Below are 12,034 nucleotides of genomic sequence, written 5' to 3'. Positions count from 1 at the left end.
ATTGATATTATGTGTTCAAATTCCCCTGGCAGTATTCCCCTACTGCCAATCCCTTTCTTATAGTGTTATGATAAATGTTCAGGGTCCACTTGTGAATGAGTACATGTGGTACTCATATCTTTGTTTCTGTGAGAGCTCACTGAGGTATTATAGACTCTAAATCTATCCAAGTTGCTGCGAAGTTCATGATTTTGTCCTTCTTTATGACTGTATAATATTCCATCGTGTATATATTTTTTAGTGCAGTCCACCTTCAATGAGCAGCATGATTTGTTCAATGCTTCTACAATTGTGAACAATGTTGCACAAAACACGTGTGTGCAGGTTTTTTTTTTTTTTAATGATTTGAATTCCTCTGGGTATATTCCCAGAAGGGAAATTGATGGGTCATATGGAAGGTTGATTTTCAGATCGTTTAGGAATTGCCACACTGTTTTCCACAAAGGTTGTACTAGTTTACACTCCCACCAAAAATGTAGAAGCTTTCCTTTTTCCCTGCATCCTCTCTGGCATCTGCTTTTTCTGTTTGTTTTTGTTTTTGTTTTTTTAGTTAATGATAATGACCAACCAGACTGAAGTTGTGTTATTTCAGTGTGATTTTAATTTGCATTTCTTTGATGATTAGTGAGGCTGAGAATTTTTTCATGTATCTGTTGGCTACTCATATGTCTTCTTTTGAGAAGTGTCTATTTATATCTTTTGTCCACTATTTAATTGGGCTGGGATTTTTTTCCCTTTCTATATATTTGAGTTCCTTGTAAATCCTGGATGTTAAGCCTTTGTCAGATATACAGTTGGCAAATATTTTTTCATCATTCTGTGAGCTGTCTTCCTGCTATTTTGATGCCTTATTTTTCTTTGCAGAAGCTTGTCAGTTTGATGAGGTCCCACTTGTCTATCTTATCTCTTATGTCATAGGCATCTGGGGTTTTGATCAGGAATTGGTTACCTATTCCAATGCCCACAAGGCTCGTGTGTTTTCTAAGATTCTTTTAGTTTGAGGCTTTACATTTAAATCTTTGATTCCCCTAGAGTTGATTTTTGTGTATTTTGATAGGTAGGGGTCCCATTTCAATATTCTGCATGTGGTCATCCAGTTTTCCCAGCACCATTTACTGAATAGGTTCTCCTTCCCCTAGTAGTTGTTTGTGGAGGCTTTTGAAGATGAGTCAGTTAAGAAATTGAGGTTTGCTCCCAGAATCTCCATCCTCTTCTATTGGTCTATGTGCCTGTTCTTGTACCAATACCAGGCTGTTATGATTATTGTGACCTTAAAATAAAGTTTTTCCTACCACTTTTTTTTTGATAAGGATTGTTTTAACTATTCATGGTCATTTATGTTTACATATGAATTTCTGTATTGTCGTTTCCAGGTCTGAGAAAAATGATGTTGGCAGTTTAATGGGTATTGCTCTGACCCTGTAGATTGTCTTTGGTAGGATGGACGTATTGACTTTTTACATGAAGCAGGGTCCTTGAATAATATTATTTTGCTCAATGTCATTTTTGATATAACATTGGTAAGAAATACCACTAATTCCCAGATAGGGTCCCTGTTTGTGTGGCATTTGCATGTTCTCTCAATGTCTGTGGGGTTTTTCTCTAGAAAATCTGGTTTCTTCCCACATCCTACAGAGGTACACATTAGGTTAACTGGTGTGTCTAAATGGTCCCAGTCTGAGTGTGGCTGTGGATATGAGTGGGCCTTGTGATGAAATGGCATCCTCTCCAGAGTTGGATGCTGCTTGTGCTACTGACATGCCAGATAGGTTCTTTCCATTCCTGGCCCTGAACTGGAATGATTGAGTTCATAATTATCTCTTATCATGTAAAAAGTCAAAAACTAGGAGAAGATAGTATCCATGCACATCTGTGGAAAAAAAACTAAAATTAAAAGCATACCAGGAATTAGTAAATAGCAACTAAAATTAGACAAATAACATAATAATACTTGGCAAGATATATGAATGATTTTTTTCCTAAGAGATGATTTCTAGGGGCGGTCATATTAAAAGTGTAAAACATTAATTAACCCATGGAAAACTCAAATTGAAACCAAAATGAGATATAAATACTTTTATAACTGCATTAATAACAGAACTCACACTATCTAGTTTGGACAAATATATGAAGCAAATGTAGCTATTATCCATTGCTGATGGAATTGTATATCAATTCTACACTTGAAAACTATTTCCAAAATTCATCCTCTTTTCAAATCATTCTTTCTTATACATGCTCTTCAAGACCACTGACCTTTTCTTTTTCCATTTTCTTCTACCATTACCCAAAGTAACTCAATTATTTGAGGCCCCAAATGAAGAGTGTAGCACTAAAATTATCATATGTATGATTTATGAATCTTAATAACTTCTATTTTCTATTGACAGTACCCAGTCTAGCTTAACATATTCCTAAACATGAGTATTCCACATTTCCAAACCTTAAGAATATGTTCAATGCATATGAGATTATAAATTCACTATATATATAAATTTTTAAAGGACATATTTATTTATAAAAACCTTAAAATTGAAACAATCTAAATGTTCTTCAACAATAGACTAGATAAAGTGTGGTATACTACTGGTATACATAATAAAATGGATTGACCTCACAAATATAATATTGAATTAAAGAAGCCAGATATAAAGATACATCTATTGCATTTTATAAACACATTTACACACCCACACAAATACACAAATGTATTGTCAAAGAATTTAGAACGTTGGTTACTTCTGGGAAAGTGAAGAAGCTATACTGACTGGGAAGCAGCATCTAGGTGTTGTAAATATTCTAACTCTTGACTCGACCTAGACAGTGTTAACTGGAGATAGATATACGCAAACATTCATGTGTCTTTACTTAAGATGTATGTACTGTGCCATATATATTTATACATCATACAAAAGGTTGCAAAAAAAGAGGAATTTCAAATTTGCAGAGGTTATAAAATCAGTTAAATTTACACTGCTTCCAAACTAGGTTAGTCTATTTCCAAAATTCATCCTCTTTTCAAATCATACTTTCTCTTATGCATAATCTTCAATACCACTGACCTTTTCTTTTTCCATTTTCTCCTTCCATTACCCAAAGTAACTCACTTAATTAATTGAGGCCCCAAATGAAAGGTGTAGCCATTGAAATTATCACAAGTATGATTTATAGTTCTTAATAGTTTCTATTTCAACAGCTATTAAGTGTTTCCCTGAAGAGATTGCATGTGTAGCCTTTTGCCTGAAAACACTTAATGATATTGATGACATTGAGAAAAATATCCTGGTTTTTTTTTTTTTTTAAGTAGAAAGCAGGAACCTTTTTCTTATATTATTTGGTCATCTCTAAAGAAGGAAAAATATATTAGCTTAAGTATGCAACAGTCTTTCACAATTCAAGAAATTATCAGAAGACACAGTAAGTTTGTACACAAAAACGTTAGACACTTTACGTATATACACACATATAATTGCTTTTTCAAAGGAGTTGTAGGCAGTAAAAAGTATGCACAAGTAGAAAGTCAGCGCCAAACAGAAGTAGATGTCAATGTATACTAATTATAAGGATTAACACAATTTTGCTAACTTACCTTCAAACTTGTTTTTGAAGTTCCCCATGACAAAGCTAAACAGTAAATGAATCAGAGGGTAAATAACTCCATTAGTTAAAGGAATAACATAGTTTATATACTAAATTTCAATGAATTCCTTATATTTGACTTTGTAAAGAGAATCTGATAGAATATCAGCAATAACATGATTATTGCTCTTGAAATAGCAAATTTATGTTGCTGTAATAATGATTTTCAATAAAATCCAAGGGCATACTGATAAAATGCAATTTAGTGAAGAGAAACTACCTCAGTTTAAACTTAAAACATTTTGACAAATCATAACAAATGAGAGTAAGAATTCTAGGAAAAGGTCCCAGATGAACTTGTTCTTTAAATATGTTGCCAAATCGACAAGCCAAAAAGCATGATGGGTATATCCCCATGCCAGTTTTTTCACTAATCCAAGTCTCTGAATGACAAAGCACATCGAACAGAAATACAAATTTAAGGTAGCTGGAGCCTAGAGCACAGTCACCACTGCCCAGTCATCTAGATATAATAGGAAGTCATCCTAGAAAAAGTGTTATATACCTCATAGCCGGACATCACTATAGTCAACCTTGAAGTATTCCCCTTGAGAAGCTATACACTAACACCAGTGCCCAGTTCACTCATCAAAGCAATTTTAGAACTCTCTGAAATGGCCATCAGAACCATCATCATGAGAATGTCAGAGTTTGATTCAGAACAATGAACAAACATTAAATTTCTTGTTAAATTTGGCAAGAGTGGAAGTCAAATCAGAGACATGTTAGTCCAAGTTTAAGGGAAGAATGCCATGAAGAAAATGTCAGTTTACACATGGATTAAACATTTTTCAGAAGAAAGAGAAAGTGTCAATGATAAAGAGAGATCAGCGTGGCCAGTAATAAGCAGAACTGATGAAAACATTGCAAAAATGTATTGAATTGTGCATCAAAATCATCAACTGACTGTGAGAAGCATAGCAGACCAAATAAACATTGATAAAGAAATAGAATAATCTTAACTGAAAATCTAGGCATGAGAAAGTTGTGTGCAAAAATGGTTTTGAAGGAGCTCTTGCACCATGACAATGTACCAGCTCACATAGCACTATGAGGGAGTATTTAGCCAGTAAACAAATAACTGTATGGGAACACCCTTCCTACTCACCTGATTTGGCTCCCAATGACTTTTCTTTACCCAGAGATAAAAAATATATATCAAAAGGAATGACAGGTAGCTTAGGCACTGGTATGAGTGTGTAGCTTCTAAGGCAAATACTTCAAAGGTGACTGTAGTGATATTCAGCAATGAGGTATGTAGCACTTTTTCCTAGGATGAGTTTACAAACTTAATTGTCAGACCTTGTACATGCCAGTTATATTGTGACCGTTAAGTTGTTCATTCTCTTTAAAAAAAAAAAAAGACTTTTTTCATATGTTGCTATACTAATATTTATACTTAACATTTATTACATTTTATTAATGGCTAAATATGTTTGCCTTATTATATTCTACAACCTGCATTTTATGTTAGGCAAATTGTAAGGCAAATTATAAGATGAGGCTTTCACTTTACTGAGAAAAACATGCTTGCTTTATGTTGAATATTTTAATTTGTTATATTCGATTCATTTTCGTATATATATTTCACATTAATAATATTCAAAAATTATTACTAATAAACATTGAATGTTCATTACTGAGGATCAGAAAATCAGGGTTCAGCATTGAAGTATGCTACTGGAAGTCTCTTCTTAGTATCACTATCAGCAAAATTGGAGTCCAAGCAGTTCAATTTTATTGTATCTGTCACTTAAGTATTTTTTATTTTTTATTTTTCCTTCTTAGGTTTGTCCTTTCTTACTCTTGTCAAATGATCTTAGTTTGCTAAGCTTATTCTCAATACTTTTTAGTATTTTGACTTATTATCAGTTCTCTAATTCAGACTTGATTGTTTTATATAGTATATCTCAAATATAAATTTAGCTAAGTAATAATAAAAATGATAGATAAAAATAGATATGTTAGTGCATACTGTGTGTTAGAAAGAATATTAAACATATTATGCATACTTCATGCAAATCTTACTTGCTAAAAGATAAGTATGATTGTTTTTACCATAATACAACTGATAAAACTAAAATGTGGTGTTGCTTGAGAACATCTGAGTCCTATCTCAAAAACTGTTTTTACCCACAGAATGACATTCCTCACCAATCGGTTACACTGTTGAGTTATTTCACACAGTTGTCAGTCCAGGTCTTGGGTTTATGACTATGAACCTGATATGTGACAGAAGCTGAGGAAATATATACACTTTCACTTGAGCACATAGACATGTCCATCAGATTGTTAAGCTACTTTCTATTTTTTATTTTAGGGAATAATTGAATCCAAGTATAGTTAAATAGTGATAAATTATTGTAGAAAGACTATACTACATCTTTCTCAAACATAAGCTTAAATCAAAATTAAATTAAGAAAATATTGATTATAACTTAATTTTGCAGTAATATATTTCAGTCAAAGTCATTGTCCTACAAATTAACATGGCTTACCTTTATTTACCTTATACCCAACTCTAACTGGTACCCTACACAAAACAAATATGGGCACACCCAGATACTTTGATCTGCTTGAATTCTTGCATGATGTTTCTATTTGATCATCTGATAGTCAATGTTACCCAGATTAACCAATTCCTTACATGTACATCAAAGGGATTCTTCATATGTTAGAGTGCCATATTTAAAATTCTTAAACAGATTACCATTGCCACTGTATAGTTGAGTCTAAACATTTTAATATGACATGTAAGAGCCACCACATGATCTGTCCCTGATTATCTCAAAACTCTCACCTATTACCAACAATATTCATTATACTCTATATTGCAGACATATTGCAAAAATGTCAGTGAAGCATTATATTAGTGAGCATCTAGAGACCTGAAAAATTAACTTTGAGCATGTTAACTGTCATGGCCAAACTTGCTGTCTCCCTCATTGTAAAATTTATCTCAAAGCACAATGACTGTCTATGGACAGCCTGTGTATATGGTTCCCTGATAATTGAAGCAAAACTTCTCTGAAGGTTAAAATCATATTTTTGGGTGTCATTGAACAAAGATAGCGATTTGGAAAAATAAAAAATGTATATTTATTCTGTGTACATTTTATCCACATAGTTTGGAATTGTTGAAATCTTGTATAAAACACTAAAGCATTTAGCCACAGTCAATTTGAACTGAAGAGGTATAAGACAATACTAAGAGAATTTGACACTTCTCGTACTTCATGTAGAATATTATTTCAAATTTTGTACTTCAGAAACACATGGTAGGACTTTGAGTGTCAACTCCAAAGTGTAAGAAAATTGGAAGTTGTCAGTTCAGTTCTTACAAGATAAAACCAGAAAAAAATCAGCCACTTCCTGAACCTCTTAGAGAACTAAAATTGAAGGGCAAATTGTCACCTCAGAACCTGGAGACAAAGAAAAATTCAGAGTCACAACTGAGATCTGTTAATCTGGAAGATAAACTGCTAGAGATATACACTAGTTGGAGCACTGACAAGGTAATTTTGATAAAATCCTGGAGACTGATTGTGAAGTAGCATGTGACTAAGAAACTACTGGAGGCTTCAGTCTTGGTAAGCCTTTATACATTTATGTATTTTGCTTTTTCCTTAAGGATCTTAATGAAGATCTCATAGTGAAGATGGAAGAACAATCACCTTATGATTCAGACAGGGAGTGAAAAGCAGTATTCATTATGAAATATGCCTAGAAAATATTCCATAGCAAAGACCTGCTCTCCTTGTCAAGGGAAAAGACTATTTCAGAGCTTTATTTCAATTAGCAGAAGATTATTCTTTGCACTCAAGCTTCCATTAAGCTTGTCTCGACAAAGATTGGGAAAAGAAAAGATATAAAACTGAAGAAACACTTGGAAAAGTCACGGTTCCAAGATTCAGGGTCACTAAAAAAAAAGAGAGTTAAACATAAAATTACAGAATTCTTTTCTTTCCCCAAACTTTACCACCACACCAACATGACTCCAGTATAATAGCAGTAGAATACAGGTGACAGAGCTGCAAAATGCAGGTTCTACTTAAAGAAAAATATGTAGCAAATTTCAACTGAAAGGAGAAGACAAAATTAATGACTTTAGAGACTTTTCAATCTTATGGTACCTACAGTTACAATAGACATCCAATATAGCTCAAGCTTAGGCAGATTAACATAAATGTTCAAACTAAAGGCCTATTTACTTCCATTTATATTACTTGACACAAGTATGACTTAAACAAAAAAATGATGACCATGCCAAAAGACAAAACAAGCAACAACAATAAAAACACAGTGTGTAGTACAAAGAAGTAGGATAGCCGGCCAGGCTCAGATACAAAATATTAGAATTAATATACAGGAGTTTTGTAATAACTATGATTAATATATTCAAAGCTTTAATGGAAGAATGTAGCAACATATAAAAACAGATGAGTAATATAGGCACAATGATGAAAACTCTAAGAAAGGATTATAATTAAATGCTAAAAATGAAATAGTACTGTAATAGAATGAGAAAAAAACCCTTTATGTGTTCATCAATAGACCTGACACAGCCTAAAAAGCAACGGACTTGACATAGTCAAAGAACCAATGAACTTGGCACAACTAAAAGAGCAACATACATGACATAGCCAAAACAACAATCAGTAAGCTTGAAAACCTGTCAATAAAAACGTTCAAAACAGAAAGCAGAATTGAAAGAACAAAAGAAAACAAAACAAAACCCTGACCTAGCTCCATGACTCAGTCTGTAATCCCAGCACTTTGGGAGGTCGAGGTGAGTGGAAAGTCTGAGCCCACGGGTTCGAGACCAACCCAGGCAACTTGTTGAGATCTCGTCTCTACAATAAATAAAAAATTAGTTCCAACTACTTGCAAGGCAGAAGTGGAAGGATCGCTTGAGCCCAGCATGTCGACGCTGGAGTGGCCATGAATGTGCCATTCATTCCACCCTGGGTGATAGAGAGAGACTCCAACTCAAAACAAACAAACACAAAAAATAGAATATTGAAAAACTGAGGGACAACTTCAAAAGATGTACTTATGCATAATTGAAATATCATAATATAGAAAGACTACTTTAAAAAAGTACAGTGACAATATCAGCAGAAACCATGAAAGTATGAAGAGAGTACAACAAAATATTTAAAGTGGTAAAAGCCAAAAACACAGACATACAAAAAGAACCCCAATAAACAACAAGATACACCAACCTGGAATTCTAGACTCAGTAAAATTATCCTTTGAAAGCTTTCCATCTGTTGCCATGTGAACAGTTACAGAAGTGAGAACTAAAATTGTTCTGAGTGTTTTGCCTTAATTTGTTACATATATGTCTATTTGTGTGCATTTGTATAGAGAATTTATTTGATTACCTACTTCTCTATTCCCATATCATGTATCTTGAAACATATGGACTTACTATAAATTATTTAAGTATTGTTAAATTTAAATCATAGTATTTAAGTCATGAGATATTAAAAATAAACACCATTCAAAGACTTTACCTCATATTCTGGGAAAGAGGTTAATGCATTTTCAGTAGTATTCAGGGAAGTTGATGCACGTTATATCATGTATCATTCCAGTAGTACTCAGGGATTATGCCTTGTTATTAGTTTTATTTGGAGATTAAATGTGGTTTGAGGAGATGTATATATGTGCCAAATTGACAAGAGGTGAACTTTTTATAGCTTAATTTTTGTGTCAACTTGAAGGGAAAATGTGGACACCCAGATATCTGGTTAAACATTATTCTGGGTGTGTCTGTGAGGGTGTTTCTGGATGACATTACCATTTGAATCTATCCACTGAGTAAAGCAGATTGTTCTCCCCAATGTGGGTGGCCTCATACAATCTACTGGAGACCTGAATAGAACAAAAGACAGGGTTAAGAAAAGTGTGTTCTCCCTGTCTGTTTTTCATCATGACACTGACATTTTTGGGAAAACAAAATCTTACTAGATTGATTAGTAACAGGCCTGCTCTACAAGAAATGTTAAAAGAAATTTGTCACGAAAAATAAAAGCAACATAAGTTAGAAGATTAAATCTACATAAAGAAAGAAATAGTACAGCAGAAATAATAAGTAAAAGTAAAATAAAATACTATTTTCACTCATAATTAATAAAAAATAATTATTTGTATAAAGTGACAATAGTAACAATGTATTGTTAGTTATAGCATATAAATATATGAAATAAATGAGAAAATATATAAAGCTTATATGAAAAATTTAACAATTCTCATTTATAATGTATATACACTACATGTATAGTATTATTTGGAGGTGGTTTAGATTAATTAAAAATGTATATTAAAAAATCTAGTGCAAAAACTAAAAATAAGTATAAGTAATGCATTAGAGAGGGGATAGAATTAGATCATATAAAATGTGAATAAAAACCAGTGATATTAGAAAAAGGGAAAGGTAGTGGGGAGAACACAGAACAAGGGCAATAAATAACAAGCAGTTACACACATGGGCGATATTAATTCAATAATGTCAATACTAAATTTTTATAGTTCTATTATTTTTAATTATTATAGATACATATTACTCACATGTATTTATGGGGTCATGTGACGTTTTGATGCAAGTATATAATGTGTAATACCAAAATCACAGTAATTGGATATCCATCACTTCAAGTACTTATCGTTTCTGTGTGTTAGGAACAGTTCTATTCCATTCTTCTAGTTATTTTGAAATATATGTTAAATTATTAACTATACTCAACAATTGTTAAATATACTAGATATTTAAATATATTAATATATTTAAACATATATTGTATATATAATATATAATGTATATCGTATTCACTATATAAAATATATATTTATATATATCAATTATTAACTATTTTCACATTGAGTGTGCTACTGCACACTCAATGTTATTCCTTTAGTGGGAAAGAGTTTACCTTTACCAATTCATAGGCAAAGATTTATAGACTGAATAAAATCAAACACATCATCATATTAAATATTCAGCTTTATTTTTTAAAAGAATTGAAGAAAGATATGCCCTATTAACACTAATTTTTCAAAAAGTCAGAATAGTTATATTAATTCAAAAAGATTTCAGAATGAGGAAAATTATCAAAGTAAAAGACAGACATTATACAATAGTAAAGAGTTAATTTTCCAAGTAGCTATGTGTATATGTAGCAATAGAATAGATGAGACAAAACTAATAGAATTGAAAATGGAAATAGACAAATTTATTAATATAGTCAGAAACTTCAATAACCTTATTTCAGTAATTAATACAGCAATTGAGTCCCTATATAATTAAGAATATCGTTGATATGAATAGCATTATTAATCATTTTGTTTTGACACTTATAGATACTTCACTTCGTAGCAGCAGAATACATATTCCTTTCAACCTGATATAAACTACTCACCAAAATAAAGCAAATTTTATAATAAAAAACTTACAAGGTATGTTCTTGGGCCACAATAAAATCAACTAGAAATCAGTAACAGAAAGATAGATGAAAACTCACCGAATATTTGGAAATTAAATAACACATTTTCAGGTAAAACATAGTTCAAGCCAGACACAGTGGCTCATACCTGTACTCCCAGCTGCTAGGGAAGCTGAGGCCCGAGTATCACTTAAGCCCAGTAGTCTGAGTCAACAGTGAGTAATGATTGCAAACCTGGGGAATAGAGTAAGGCCTTGTCTCTAAAAAAATTAAATAAAGTTTGAAAACATTTCAAGAAAAACTTTAAAATATTTTCAACTAAATTAAATAAAAATTTAAAAATTTATTAAAAGTTTTGGCTTGAAGAAAAAGCAATGCTTAGAGAGCAATTTATAGAATGAAGTAAGTATATGAGAAAACAAGAAAGATTTAAAATCAATAAGTGCATCTTCCTTTTTAGGAAAAAAAAGAAATAAGAACAATTTGAAAACCAAGCAGAAGAAAAGGAATAATAAAAATTAGAACAGAAATCAATGAAACTTAAGAGACAAAATTTTTTAAAAAATCAATAAAGTCAAACTCTGATTATTTGAAAAGATAACAAAAATCAATAAATTTTATCCAGTCTAATAAGAAAAATTGATGATGAAAAATACAAATATTAGAAATGAAAGGAGTCATTATTAGCCAATAAATACTAAAATATTGATAAGGGAATATCATGAACAAAGCCATACCCAAATATGATACTTTAGATAAAATGGACAAATCAATTGAAAGATATAATCTACCAATATTCAGGCCAGAAAAACAACTAATCTCAATAAATCTCTAGCTATTAAATTAAATCAATTATGAAAACAACTGTCTCAAAATAAAAGTTCTATTCCAGATAGTAACCCTGGAAAATTCTATCAAACATGTAAGGAATAAGTGTACTGTTTCCA

This window comes from Carlito syrichta, unplaced genomic scaffold, assembly GCF_000164805.1.
Source record: "Carlito syrichta isolate Samal-C Ts95f unplaced genomic scaffold, Tarsius_syrichta-2.0.1 Scaffold315645, whole genome shotgun sequence".
NCBI lineage: Eukaryota > Metazoa > Chordata > Mammalia > Primates > Tarsiidae > Carlito > Carlito syrichta.
The sequence above is the reverse complement of the archived record's forward strand: the minus strand, read 5'-3'. Positions refer to the sequence as shown.